At 36.3% G+C, this 13,545-nt stretch overlaps 1 pseudogene; it reads left to right on the forward strand.

The window, feature by feature from the left end:
• The window catches only part of LOC102814751, a 127,651-nt pseudogene that overhangs the window by 15,480 nt on the left and 98,626 nt on the right, over positions 1-13,545 (forward strand).

The following is a 13,545-nucleotide window of genomic DNA, read 5'->3' on the forward strand; positions in this document are numbered from 1 at the left end:
GTAAATCTTTACGGGAGTAGAAAGCCTCATCTTTCTCCCGTGGAGCGACTGGTAGTTTCGAACCGCTGACCTTAAGGTTCGCAGCCTGATTCATAACCACTACGCTACCAGAGCTCCTTTGTATAATATATACATAATTATATTTCTATATGCCAGCACTAAGCAATTAGAAAACTTAATTTAAAAAGACATTTTCAACTCTAAGATCTCAAATTATTTCATATAACATAAGATTTGCAAGCATAAAAGAAAAAAAAACACAAAATACAAATGGTTATTGTTTGCTGTCGAGCTGATTTGAAGACATAGCAACACTAAAGGGTTTCAAAGGTTGTAAATCTTTCTGAGAGCAGACTGCCACGGCTTTATCCCACGGAGAAACTGATGGGTTTGAGAGACCAACCTTTTAATTAGCAACCAAGCATTTAACCATGGTGCAAGCAGGACTCCTTAAAAAAAGGGGAAAGGAAGAAATAAAACTTAATTAAAAATATTAAAGAAGAGTAAGATAAATGAGATAGTCTGTTTGTAGTTTATCCTGGAAGCCACTGAAAACATTTAGAAAGATGTCTCTAACAGAAGTGTCAAAGGACAGACACTTGGACACTTCATTTTAGTTTATAGTGTTTTTGGTAAATAGACCAGATATCACAATGATGACAGTTTTCCTTCAAATTGATCTATAGATTCAAATGTAATTTTAATAAAGATTGCTGTAGGTTTTTGTAGATCTCGACAGACTTTTTAAAATAAAATTTCAATGGAAGAATAAAGGACCAAGAATTACTAAGGCATTCTTGAAGGAAAAAGAAATCAAGAGTGTGTGTCGAGTCTAATTATCCCATAATACAAAGTTTGTTTCAAAGTAGAATTATCCTTCCCTGAGATAATTAGATAATGATACTGGAAAACTGAGATAATATTCCCTATCTTTCCATACATAAAATAACTTTCAAATTAAAGTGTTAAATGTTAAAATCAATCTTTAAAAGCTTCACAAAAGTATATATATTTAGAAAATTGCCACTGAATTGATTCTGACTTATAATGTGTGTCGGAGTAGATCTGTGCTATGTGGGGTTTACAGTGGCTGATTATTTGGAAGCAGATTGCCAGGACTTCCTTCTGAGGTGACTATGGGTAGTCTCAAGGCTCCAGCCTTAGCCTTAACAATGTGCAACATCCACGGACTCTAGAGATCTGACTATTGGTTAGAATAAATGTTGTTGTTGTTAAGGGCTGACTCATAGTGAGCCTATGTGCAACAGAATAAAACATTGACTGGTCCTATGTCATCTTCACAATCATTGGTGTGTGTGAGCTGATTATTGCAGCCCAATGTATCAGTCCATTTCACTGAAGTCTTCCTCGTTTTTGAGGTCCTTTTCCAGGGATTGATCCCTCCTGATAATATGTCCAAAGTATGTGAGTCCTGGTTTGGTGCTGTAGGATAAGAACTGGATTGCTAACCACAAGGTCGGTGGTTCGAACCCACAAGCTGCTCCTTGGAAACCCTATACAGGTTGCTATGAGTTAGAACTGACTTGAAGGCACTAAAAACAAACAAACAAAAAGTGGGAGACCAAGTCTCACCATTTTCCCATCTAAGGATTATTCTGGCTGTACTTCTTCCAAAACATTTTGCTTTTCTGGCAGTGAACGGTGCTTTCACTATTCTTTGCCAACACCGTACTTCAGAGGCTTCAGTTCTTTTTTGGTCTTCCTTCTTCGTTTTCCAGCTTTCACATGCATATGAGGTAATTGAAAATACCATGGTTGTGTCAGACACACCATAGTCTTCTAAGTGACATCTTTGCTCTTTAACACTTTAAAGAAGTCTTGTGCAATTGATTTGCCCAATGCAATATTTCCTTTGATTTCTTGATTGCTGCTTCCATGAACATTGATTGTGGAGCCAAGTAAAGTGAAATCCTTGACAGCTTCAATCTTTTCTTCATTTATCATGATGTTCTTTATTGGTCCAGTTGTGAGGATTTTTGTTTTCTTTACTGTGAGTTGTAATCCATACTGATGACTGTATTCTTTGATCTTCATCAGCAAGTGCTTCAAGTCCTCTTTGCTTTCAACAAGCAAGGTTATGTCAACTGCATGTCACAAGTTGTTAATGAGTCTTCCTCCAATCCTGATGCTGAATTCTTTTTCACATGGACTACCTTCTCAGATTATTTGCTCAGCAAGCAGATTGAATATGTATGGTGAAAGTATACAACCCTTGCCTACACCTTTCCTGATTTAAAACCATGCAGTATGCCTTTGTTCCTTTTGAATGACTGCTTCTTGTTATGCGTGCAGGTTCCACATGAGAACAATGAACTCTGGAATTCCCATTCTTCACAGTGTTGTCCATAGTTTGTTATGATACACACAGTTGGAAGTCCCTCAATAAAGCACAAGTTAGTATCTTTTTGATATTCTTTGCTTGTAGCCAAGATCCGTCTCATGTCAGCAATGATATCCCTCATTTCACATCCTTTTTTGAATCCAGCTTGAATTTCTGGCGGCTTTTTGTCATTATGCGGCTGCAGTTGTTTTAAAATTACTTTCAGCAAAATTTTAACTTGCATGTGATATTAATGATATTACTCGATCATTTTTGCAATCTGTTGGGCCACCTTTCTTTGGAATGCACACTATATGGAACCCTTCCAGTCAGTTGGCCTAGTGTCTTTCAGTGCTCCATCAGTTTGTCGAAACGTTTTGATTTGTATTCCATCAGTTCCTGGAACATTGTTTGTTGCTAATGCCTTTAGTGCAGTTTGAACTTCTTCCTTTGGTACCATTGGTTCTTGATCATATGCTATTTCTTGAAAAGGTTGAGTGACAACCAATTTTTTTGGTAAAGTGATTCTGTGTATTCCTTCCGCCTTCTTTTGATGCTTCCTGCATTGTTCAATACTCTGTCCAGTGTTGTTGTTAAGTGCTATGGAATTGGTTCAAATGCATAGCAACCCTGTATAGGGTTTCCAAGGAGCAGCTGGTGGGTTTGAATCACAGACTTTGTGGTTAGCAGTATAGTGCTTATCCTACAGCATCACACCAGAACGCCTTCAATATTACAGTTTGAGACTTGTTTTTTTCTTCAATTCTTCCAGTTTGAGAAATGCAGACTGTGTTCTTTTCCTTTGGGTTTCTAACTCTAGTTCTTTACACATTTCTTTGTAATATTTTACTTTGTCTTCTTGAGTTGTACTTTAAGTTGTTTACTTTTTCATTTCTTCCATTCATAGTAGCATCTCTACATTCAAGATCAAGTTTCAGAGTCTGTCTGACATCCACTTTGGTCTATTCTTTCTTTCTTATCTTTTGAGATGATCTCTTATTTACTTCAGGTGTGATATACTCAAGGTTGTATTTTGGCTCTCGTGATTGGCCCCTGGCCTTGTGTCAGATGATGATATGTTGAATTTCTCTGTCATCTCTTTCCACAGGTGTTTCAATTTGATTTCTGTGTATTCCCCCTGTATAGAAGCAGTGTATGTTGTTGAGAAAAGTATTGGCAATGAATAAGTCATTAGTATTGTGGAATTCTAGCTTGGGATCTCCAGCATCATTTCTATCACAAAGGCCATATTTTCCAACTTCCTATCCCTCTTCTTTGTTTCCAGCTTTCACATCCCAATCACCAGTAATTATCAATGCATCTTGATTGCATGTTTGATCAAGTTGAGACTGCAGAAGTTGGTAGTATTCTTCAGTGTTTTTCCTCACTGCTTTAGTGGTTGGTCCATAAATTTGAGTAGTAGTATTAACTGGTATTCCTTGTAGGTGTATAGTTAATATCCTGTCACGGACAGCATCGCATATCAAGTTGTTGTTATTACATGCCTTTGAGTTGTTTCCTACTCATTGCAGCCCTGTATAGGGTTTCTGAGGAGTGGCTGGTGAGTTTGAACTGATGACCTTGCAATTCTAACTGCTTTGCAATCCAGTGCTTTATCCCGCAGTGCCACACCAGGACTCCTGTATTTCAAGTTAGTTATTCTTTTTGACAATGAATGCAATGCTGTTCCTCCTCAATTTGTTATTACTATAATAAACTGTATAATTTTCATAGTCAAAATAGTTAACTTCAGCTCACTAATGCATAAGATACTGATCTTTATGTGTTTCATTTCATTTTTGATAACATCAGATTTTCCTAGATTCATGCTTCATACATTCCATGCTCTGATTACCCATGGGTGTTTGAGCTGTTTCTTTTCATTTTGGATCATATCCCATTAGCAAATGAAGATCTCAAAAGTTTTGCTCAATCTATGCCATTAAAGTTTACTCTGCTTTGAGGAAACAGCTTTTCCTCATTTGTATTTTAAGTGCCTTCCAATTTGAAGGGCTCACTTTCTGGCACTATATCAGATGATGTTTCACAGCTATTCATAAAGTTTTAAGGGCTAATCCCTCAGAAGGAGACGGCCTATTCCTTCTTCCTAGTCTCTTCTTAGTCTGGAAACTCACCTGTTGGCCTTGGGTAACTCTACTTGTATTTAAAACACCAGTGGCATAGCTTCCAGTATCACAGCAACATGCAAGCCGATACTTTCCAACAGATCGACAGACATGTAGGAGGGAGAGTAGCTGGGACAATAGAGTTCTGATCTTGGAGTAGAGAAAAGCTTAAACAAGATTTAAAAAATTGACGACAATTACCAGCTGTTCCGTGGGAGAAAGATGAGGCGTTCTGCTCCTGTAAATAATTACAGCCTCGGAAACCCTGTGCAGGGTTGCTATGAGTTGGAACCAACTCCAGGGTACTTAACAACAACAAACCTTAAAAGAAAAAAAAAATTTTTAATTGAGAACTCATAATAGAATATTAAAAAGTCAAGCATTAAGAGAATGCCACACTTAGGAAAATATAGTTGCTATTTATATTATCAACAAATGATTGTTGTTGTTGTTAGGTGCCATCAAGTAGGTACTGACCCATAGTGACCTTATGCACAGCAGAACGAAATGCTGCCCAATCCTGGGCCAACCTCACTACTGTTGCCACGCTTGAGTCCATCAATGCGGCCACTTGGCCAATCCATCTCATTGGGGGTCTTCCTCTTTTTCTCTGACCCTCCACCTTACCAAACATGATATCCTTCTCCAGAGACTGGTCCATCCTGACAATATGTCCAAAGTATGAGAGACGAAGTTTGGCCATCTTGGCCTCTAAGGAGCACTCTGGCTGTACTTCTTCCAAAACGGATCTACTGGTTCTTTTGGCAGCCCATGGCACTTTCAGTATTCTCCTCCAACACCATAACTCAAAAGCATCAATTCTTCTATGGTCTTCTTTAGTCACTGTCCAACTTTCGCATCCATATGAGGTTACTGAAAATACCATGGCTTGGGTCAGGTGCACCTTAGTCCTCAAGCTGACATTTTTACTCTTCAACACTTAAAAAAGTTCCTGTGCAGCAGATTTGCCTTATGTTGTTTGATTTCTTGACTGCTGCTTCCTTGAGTGTTGATAGTTGATCCAAGAAGAATGAAGTCCTTGACCATTTCAATCTTTTCTCCATTGATAAGAATGTTGTTTATTGATCCAGTAGTGAGGATTTTTGTTTTCTTTTCATTGAGATGTAATCCATACTGAAGGCTGTGCTCTTTGAGATTCATCAGTAAATGTTTTAAGTCCTCTTCACTTTCAGCAAGCAAGGTTGTATCATCTGCATATCGTAGGTTGTTAATGAGTCTTCCTCCAATCCTGATGCCACGTTTTTCTTCATAGAACCCAGTTTCTCAGATTATTTGCTCAGCATACAGTTTGAATAAGTATGGTGAAAGAATACAACCTTGTCACACACCTTTCTTAATTTTAAAACATTCAGTGTTCCTATGTTCTGTTAAAACAACTGCTTCTTGGTCCAGGTACAGATTCCAAATGATTAGTGTGCACAATATATAAAGAATTACAATATATCAATAAAAAGACAAATAATGAAATGGAACAATGAACAAAAGGCACAAAAGGACTTTTCACAGAGAAATTATTTATGGTCAATAAAACTATCTTGTAAAGTAAGAATAGCATATGTTTTGACTCAACCATGCTGCTTCTAGGTTTACACCCAAGACAATTTCTTGATCACGTTCACCAAAAGACAGACATAAAGATGTTTATAGAAGAAATGTTCATAATAGCAAAGAACTATAAATAACCAAATATCTAGTAGTAGGAAATCTTATAGCTATGAAAAGTGGTCAATGTGAATGAATTTTAGAAGCATAATTTTGATTTTAAAACAGCAAGTTTTAGGAGACTACATTCAGTATGATACCATTTTACACAGAGCTCAAAACCAGAAAACCAACCAAGGTATACTTTAGGCATACAATATATTGTGCATGACAAATAATCACAATAATTGGTAAAGCCATATGTTAAAATTATATTTTATATATAACTAAACTATCTGTAGAAAACTCTAGTTATTTGGGATGGTAAAATGACAGGTCCATGAAATCTGAACATATAGATTAAAGATTTCTCTGAGGACATTGTCTATATTCATCTACAGTTCCAGATTTTATTAATATCCTCTTTTGCATAAAAATTTTTAAAAATTATGATAGTGGTTCCTTTGAGGAAGTTGCAGGGGATGATATAGGAAAGAAGACGACATATAAGTTACTGGTAACTTGGGTAACTAGTTCTTGGGTTTAGTGGTAGTTTGTATGTGTTAATTATATTTATAACAGACACACATTTATAGCATGTATGTTACACATAATTTTGTATTTATCAAGTAAAATATGTAAAGATAATTTTAAAAGTTGATGGTTTCTTCTGAAAATTAAAGTAAGGTGATAAGAAAATTAACAGTGGTCAACTGTTTGCTCCAAATTTTTCTTTTGAAAGTTTCCGACCTATGGAAAAGTTGAATGAATAGAATAATGGACACCCACACACCCTCCAGTTAGATTTGAAAATTGTTAATATTTTGCCACATTTACTGTCTCTGTGTATATACACATAAACATATCAACACACAACATGTGTGTTTGTGCATGTTCCAGTCACCATGATATGTCAATCCCTAAATACTTGAGCATTTATCGCCTAATAGCAAATTTATCTTACATTCACCATGTAGCCATAATACCATTATCATGCTCAAGAAATGTTAACACTGATACAATAATATTTTATATTATACAGTCGATTTTCAAAATGCCATATTCAAAAATGTTATTTTTTGAAAAAGTGGCTTTCTGTTAAAAATAAAACAACTGAAATCTAGTCAAGAATCACTCATTGCATTTGCTTGTCATTTTCTTTAAATCTAGAATAGTATCCCAACTTTGTTTTTTATATCATGATATATTTTTAAAGACACACTTCTAGAATATTCCACCACTGGATTTTCCAGGTAGTTTCCTCAGGATTATTGTAGCTAATGTGGATCACACTGGGTACCATGTATTATCATATGTCTTGTCTTTGGTAAGTTAAAGTGCTGTCACTTTGTTAATGGTGGTGCCTACTAGATCGCTCTATTGTAAAGATAACTTTCCCCTTTTGTATTGCAAAAAATAATCTGGTCATGCAGTGTGTTTTTCAAATTGGGTTATTCATGCTATATTTATTGATGACATTCTTTTGTAAAGCACTGTCTCTTCTGTCCATTTTAATTTTTTGAGTAACACTGGATATTGGATTCCTTTTATATTCACTCTTTTAATATCAGTCACCATCCTTATTATTTTGGATTCTGTCAGTGGGAGACTCTTTCAACTATATCCTGTGTTGTTTTTTTAAGTGTTCCCGTTATTCTTTGAGCCATTTCTTGCTTTCTGCATCTTCTTGATCTACCTTGTACTTTCCTATGCCAGACCTGGAATCACAACTTTGGCTCCACTTGGTAGAATTGAGTTCAAGTTTATATGGAGTCAGTTTATATTGGTTTCTTCATATAGGTAGTTCCCTTATCGTTTGCCATTAAGGAAAATGTGTACCCTTTAATGGTGTGTGTTGGTATCTTTTCATCAATCAATCAACTTCTAATGGTAATTCCCATGCATTAGCACAAATAATTAAACCGCAACAAAAGGCGTTGATTGTAAGGTCTCTACAGACAGAAGCACAATATTGCCAGGTATCTTTGAGCTGGAAAATCAAGAATCAGTGCTATTGTATGCATCTTTGGGCCCAAATAACTTTTATTGTTTCCTCCTTCATCCAGAATCCTTTTTTTTTTTTTTTTTTTTTTACCAGATCACCATGTTATTCCCAATTGTATACCGGGAAATCTCTACTATCCTACTCACACTCAACTGGTAACAGCTGTTAGTTGAGATTTTCCAGAAAGAGAGACCCTAACTTTGTCAGAGGAAAATGGGGATATTTATTTATACAGAGCTGCCTCTTTCAGAGACCAGAGATGCAAGAGTTTCTTTAGATAGGACCAAGCACAGAGTTGTGAAATTGTTTGATATAAGAACTTACTATCTACTATATTTAGACCTGGTGTGATGCTGCAGGATAAAGCACTGAACTGCAAGGTCAGTTTGAGCCTCACCAGCTGCTCCTTGGAAACTCTATACAGAGTTTCATAGAGTTTCTCTGTCAGTAGGAACATACTCTATGGCATGTAACAACAACATCTGTCCTTTACTGAAAGGGAAATTGAACAAAAACAGTACTTAACGCGTGCAAGATGATTTTATTTAAGGTGCATAGAAAATACTTTTATAGTTTGGGAATTTTAATCTTTTAAGGTATACTGTGTCAAATCATAGAGGATGCCACAGGAAAAAAAACCCAACAAAGAAAACACATCATGCTGTTGTAAAGAGCCAAGTAGCTTCTGACTTACAGTGACTCTTTATAGGATTCCCAAGGAGCAGCCTGGTGGGTTTCAACAGGCAACTGTGTAGTTAGCAGTCTAGTGCTTATCCTACAGCTATGTCTACTAATGAAAAAGGATGACATATGATAGAAAAAGGAATGCTTTTACAAATATAAAGCTATTCTTTAATGTTTCAAAAATGTTTCATGTTTTGAACACAAACCTCATGGTAATGACAGTCTTCTTTTTCATCCTTCAGTTTTGCAGGCTCCAACTGTCAGCAAAAATGTTTCTGTCAAAGGCCCGGAAAAGTCAAAACAATCTGGAAGTACCATTTGTTTCACAGGTGCTTTGAAATTTTAAAATCGGGACAGCTATTAATTAAAAACAAAGTTTTTTTGAGAATAGTTTTTATCTTTCCCTTTTGGTAAACTATTTGTTTGCTTTTTCAGAATTAAGTGTAATGAATAAAATAAAGAAGAATAAACTATCAAAAGCAATTTACTTGATGCAGAAAGCTCTTTTAATATCTGAGAAAGATGGAACCTCTGTGGCTTCACATGAATTTTTGATGGTAATGGTATTTCATTTCTTCTTTTAGTCCTGACTTACACGTTCTGTTAAATCAATGGTTTATTTTTCTTTGTTAATAATAACGTGTTGACCTTAACATCTGAATATGAACTTTCAGGTTCACCAACTGTAGTCTTCTCTTTGAGAAGGGAAGTGGCCCTGAGTAGGGGAAACTTATCTGTATCTCCAGTTCTGAACTTACCTGAAATGCATATTCTAGCTCTGTAGGAGCAGCCTACATGAGGAGCCATATAGAAGCAGAGAGACTCAAAATGAAGGAAGTTACAGAATTTGAATGACATTGTGTTATTGTAATGAACTAATGTCTATGGAATTAAAATGCTTCCAGTCCACTAGCTAAGAATTCTTGTCCTTCAAGTTTAGACTGCTAGTTTATGGATGAGTCCCTTTCTGATGTACTATGATATGCTCTTTCTTTCAATTTGTTGATACCTTTAATCAGGTCTCACTTTGCCTTAGACATTGTTCTGTCTCCTTACATGTAACTATCAGAGGGCAATCACTTTTCGAAATTATGGACTCTTTTGAAAACTTTGATTGCAGTGGGTTAAGGAGTGCATGGTTCATGAAGAGAGGTAGAGAATAATGTTATTAGTAGCTTGGCTGATTATTGGAGGGAAAATGCAATCAAAGCTAGGAGTTAGAGAGTTTACAAAATTAAGAGAGGAGTTTTAAGAGACAGAATTGCGTATATTTATATGCAGAGAAGAAGAGCCAGTAAAATGAAAGAAACTGAAGATACAAGAGAGCTCTGGGTTAATTCATCAATCCAAGTAATATGAAAGAGGGAATGGTTTGATATTGAAAGCACAGGATAAAGGCACTGATCTTTAATGAAGGGTGAACTTCAGGGCAAATCCCTTACCGCCTGAAACAGAAGGAAATGATAAAGGGGGCAGATCCAGATATAAATAACTTGGTTAGTGTGAAGGCGGGGAGTTGATGCCTTCTTAACTCAAATATCTGTTAAAGTAGGAGGCAAGGTTTTCTTCCCACAGTGGAGGAGTAAGGTAGAAAGTTGTACTGAGGACAGAGAAGATGATTAGAGAGTAAGGAGGAGAAGATGAGGGAGCTGACTTCCAAGTAAAAGGACTGGCCAACATCATAAAGTCCTAGGCAGGATTGGGGACCATTAGTTCTTAGGAAGTCTCTATCTGAATGGCGTATGGACTTTTCCTAGTTGGGTATTTTAGTAGTTTTGACAGCAGAATATGGAAATTTTTCCAAGATTGGATTTTTTTAAATAGTGAAAGCATAGGTTAAAGGATTATGGTAATAAAATGATTGCAGATTGAGTGGGGAATTAAGTGATACCATCGAGCTCTTAAAACTGGATGACTATGGCGATGTCAAGAGACTGTTGCTAGGTGCTACTGAGTCGACTCTGACTCATAGTGACCCTGTGCACAGCAGAACAAACCCCTGCCCAGTCCTGCTCCATCCTCACATTCACTGCTACCCTTGAGCCCATTGCTGCTCCCACTATTCCAATCCAGATCATTGGGGGTCTTCCATTTTTATCTCTGGCCCTCCACTTTACCAAACATGATATTCTCCAGGAATCTGTTCCTCCTGATAATATGTCCAAGGTATGAGAGATGATGTCTCGCCATCCTGTCTTCTGTGGAGCATTCTGACTGTACTTCTTCCAACACAGATTTGTTTGTTTTTCTGGCGGTCCATCATACTTTTAATATTCTTCTCCAATACCATAACTCAAATGCATCAATTTTTCTACTGTCTTCCTTACTCATTGTCCAACTTGCAAGTGCATATGAGACTACTGAAAATACCATGGCTTGAGTCACTCACACCTTAGTCCTCAAATTGACATCTTTGCTCTCAAACACTTTAAAGTGTTTTGCAGCAGATTTGCCTAGTGCAACATGTTGTTTAATTTCCTGACTGCTGCTTCCATGAATGTTGATTGTGGAGCCAAGCAAAATGAAGTCTTGACAATTTCAATCTTTTTTCCACTGGTGCAGCTGCTTTTGAATTATCTTTAGAAAAATTTATTTGCATGTGATATTAATGATATTGTCCAATGATTTCCACATTCAGTTGGGTCACTTCTCTTTGGAATGTGCACAAATATGGGTATATTCCAATCTGCTGGTCAGGTAGCTGTGTTCTAGATTTCTTTGCATAGATTAGTGTGTGCCTCCACTGCCGCATCAGTTTGTTTAAAGATTTCAGTTTGTATTCCATCAATTCCTGGAATCCAATTCTTTGCCAATGCATTCAGTGCACTGTGTACTTCTTTCTTCAGCACCATTGGCTCTTGTTCATATGCTACTTCTTGATATTGTAGAACATCAAGTATTTCTTTTTGGTACAGTGAGTTTTTGTGTTCCTTCTTTTGATAATTTCTTCATCATTAAATATTTTAGCCATAGAATCCTTAAATATTTCAAGTCGAAGCTTGAATTTTTCCTTCAGTTCTTTCAGCTTGAGAAATGCTGAGTGTGTTCTTCCTTTGTGGTTTTCTAACTCCAGGTCTTTGCACAATTCATTATAAAACCTGACTTTATTTTCTCAAACTGCTCTTTGAAATTTTCTGTTCAGCTCTTTTACCTCCTCATGAGTCTTCCATTTAGTATTTCTATGCTGAAAAGCCAGTTTCACAGTCTCTTCTGACATATATTTTGTCTTCATTCTTTCTTGTCTTCTTAATGACTTTTTGCTTTTTTCATGTCTCATATTCTTGATATCTTCCTTCTACTCTTTTGGTCTTAGGTAATTAGTGGCTCATGCATCAAATCTGTTATTTAGATGGTCTCTAAATTCAGGTGGGATATGTTCTAGGTCTTATATTGGCTCTTGTGGATTTGTTTTTATTTTCATCCGCTCTAGCCTGAACTTGCATATGAGCAATTGATGGTCTGTTCCAGTCAATTTGTCCCTGGCCTTGATTTGGCTGATAGTATATAACTTTTCCACCACCTCTTTTCACAGATGTAGTCAATATGATTTCTGTGTATTCCATCTGGTGATGTCCATGTATATAGTCATCTTTAATGTTGTTTAAAAAATAGATAATTTGCAATGAATAAGTCATTGGTCTTGCAAAATTCTATCATGTGATCTCCCACATTATTTCTGTCATCCAGGCCATATTTTCCAACTATCGATCTTCCTTCTTTGTTTCCAGTCTTTGCATTCTAGTCACCAGTAATTATCAATACATATTGATTGCATGTTTTATCAGTTTCACACTGAATAAGTTATTAGAATTCTTCAATTTCATAATTACTGACTTTAGTGCATAAGTTTTTATAAAAGTTGTATTAACTGGACTTCCTTGTAGACGTGTGGATCTTATCACATCACAGACAGCATTATACTTCAAGATATATCTTGAAATACTCTTTTTGATTATGAATGTAACACCATTCCTTTTCAATTTGTGATAACTGCCATAGTAAACCATATGATTGTCAGTTCAAAATGTCTAATACCAGTCCAATTCAGCTCACTAATGTCTAGGATATCGATCTTTATGTGTTCCATTTCATTTTGGACTTTGATTTTTCCTAGGTTTATACATTATGCGTTTCATGTTCTGATTAGTAATGGATCTTTACAGCTGTTTCTCTGCATTTTGAGTTGTGCCTCATCAGCAAATGAAGGTCCTTAAAGCTTTAGTCCATTTGTGTCATCATGGTAAACTGTACTTTGAGGAGGCAGATCTTCCCAGTAGTATTTTGAATGCCTTCAAACCTTAGGGTCTCATCTTCCAGCACTATATCTGGCAGTATTCTGGTGCTATTCATGAATTTTCAATGTTCAATATTCTGTTGCTATCTGACAATCTTCTGCTGCTATTCATAGGTTTTTAGTGGCTAAACATTAAGATGTAGTCTGCCTCTCCTTCGTCCTAGTCTGTCTTAATCTGGAAATTCAACTGAAACTATGGATGACACTGTTAGATGGCATAACTTCCATAATCCCAGTAACATGCAAGACACCACAATGCAACCAACTGGACATGTCTGTTAGATCAGAAACCAAAGAATGAGTGCTTGGAAGAGTAAGATGTGTAGGTGTTTGAGCTTAGAAAGTAGACTACCGGGACTTGAGATTTCTAATGTTATAGTTCCTGGTCATTTAACCAATGATTTAATCATCCAACAAAACATTTTTTTTTTTT

Source organism: Chrysochloris asiatica, unplaced genomic scaffold, assembly GCF_000296735.1.
Source record: "Chrysochloris asiatica unplaced genomic scaffold, ChrAsi1.0 scaffold00174, whole genome shotgun sequence".
NCBI lineage: Eukaryota > Metazoa > Chordata > Mammalia > Afrosoricida > Chrysochloridae > Chrysochloris > Chrysochloris asiatica.